General features: G+C 38.2%; 1 pseudogene; it reads right to left on the bottom strand.

Annotated features, from left to right (window-relative positions):
* Positions 1-383: 383 nt before the first annotated feature.
* On the bottom strand, positions 384-1,104 carry LOC101573328 (annotated as a pseudogene).
* Between the last annotated feature and the right edge of the window lie 1,024 nt (positions 1,105-2,128).

Here is a 2,128-nt window from a genome sequence, read left to right as displayed (position 1 = left end):
TCGAGAAAATCTTAAAAAAAAAGTTTTCACATATCACCTGATACTTAGAAGTTTAATGTTATCAAAGAAGGAATGCTTCTACACTCTTACAAAGAACACTAGAAAGAAACAACAATTGAAAAGCTAAGAAACTGTCTCAAAGGCATTTTTACAATCCTTCCTCCACAGTAAGGCAATATTAAATAATCCAATCCATTCACACAATGGCTCTCTGCATCTGCTCTGGTGTCTCCAACCATATCAGTGCATATTTATTCATGACTGAGATAAGAGTTTCCTTACCATTGTTATTTCAATAACCTGAAGCTGTTCTGTTACCTCTGGGCTCTCATTCTCTCCTATTTATACAGTGAAGCCCTTGGCAAATAGGAAGAAGCTCAGTATCAGCTCCTTCCAGCATAACCCCCACTTCCTCCACTGCCTCCTGGACCATAATTTCCTCCACCATATGGTCCCCCCATGCTCCTGCTACTTCTTTGGACCATAGTTAGAAGGTCCTGGTTATAATTTCCAAAATCATTGTAATTTCCACTTCCAAATTTCCTCCTCCATAATTGTCATAACTGCCTCCATAGTCCCCACCCTGGTTTCCATATCCAGGTCCTCCACCACCATAGCCTCCTCTTCCTCCTCCATAGCCAGAGTGCCTCCAAAATTACCACCTCCAGGTCCTCATCCATACCCATTATTGCCATCGCCAAATCCACGTCCACTTCCATATGCATCAGATCCTCCCCTAAAGTTACTTCCTGGTCCTGGTCCAAAATTCCCACCACCATGTGAATCCCCAAAACCAAAGTTCCCTCCTCTTCCACTCCGTGAACTTTAGACTTCCTTCATTTCTTCTCTAGACAACGCCTTTCTTACTGATGCATTAAGACCATTAGTAGTGTGGTATTTTTGCAACACAATTTTATCCACAGGATCATGGTCATCAAAAGTAACAAAGCCAAAGCCTCTTTTCTTCCCAGACTGCCTATCAGTGATTATCTCAACGGTATCATTTTTTCCATATTCCTCAGCGTAATCTCTAAGGTGATGCTTCTCAGTACACTGCTGCTGCTTTTCTAGCCCTTGGTGCTCCTCGATGACCTCTCCCACCATGACGATCCATGATGTTCTATTACAGATACAAGTTACAAAATGAGTGTTGGGGTAGAAACAAGCTTGTCCCCACTCCCAAACAGTGGAAGAATGTTTATGTGTACTACAGAAAAATTCTTACATGTACTGGGTATTTAAGACCTTATTTGTCCTTTCCTCAGATATAAAACTAGAAAGGTAGAATACAAGTTCTTTCTATTTCTGTTCTTAAATTCTAGGTTAGAAGCAAACTGAGCTTATACAGGAGTAACGTGAATGTAGTGCTACCAGGCAGTTTGCTTGAGTAGTCATTTTCTCCTATATTTCTAGAAATGGCTCTAAATCAAACAAGGCAAAGCCTAGTTTATTTAGCCTTCTCTTCACCAGGCATTTCTATTAACTAGCATAGAGGACCAAAGCTCCCTCATTGCATATTTTGCATTGTATGTAGAGAAAGAACAAAAACAAAAACAAAAACAAAAAAACAAGTGCTGAAAAGAAATATTAATATCACAGAATATTGAAAGCAACATCCAGAGTTTGACAAAAAAGTTCTAGCCTGATTTATTACTTATTGTATTTATATAATTTTGATATACCACAAATTGCTGAAAGGTTTTCTTTGTAAAATGACCATAAAATATATTCAGTTTGCTGATAATGATAAGCATATTAAAGCCTTTTCTTAAAATATTTATTGAATATGTGAAATATTATAGCAACTAACTGTGTGGATAATCCATCCCTGCTAATTAAAACTTTGCTTTTGTTTTGAATCTCAAGTTGAAATGCAATGATGGTGAGGCCATGAGTAGAAGTCTCAGATATGGAATTCTTCTAGGCAGTGGGCCAAATTTTCATTGTTGACTCTCTTGCTTAACTAATTGTTCTACAAGTGATTTGTTGGCAAATAGTAAGGCTTTATCTCCAAGAAGCAGCCTGCCCATCCATAAAATGGGAAAAAGGGCCTGCTTCATAGGGAAGTCATGTTGACTAAATGTAAAACTTGATGTAAAAATTATGCAAATGAGTCAACTGCTAACGG

This window comes from Octodon degus, unplaced genomic scaffold, assembly GCF_000260255.1.
Source record: "Octodon degus isolate 3935 unplaced genomic scaffold, OctDeg1.0 scaffold00053, whole genome shotgun sequence".
Classification (NCBI taxonomy): domain Eukaryota; kingdom Metazoa; phylum Chordata; class Mammalia; order Rodentia; family Octodontidae; genus Octodon; species Octodon degus.
Note: the sequence above shows the minus strand (reverse complement) of the source record. Positions and strands in the feature narration are given on the sequence as shown.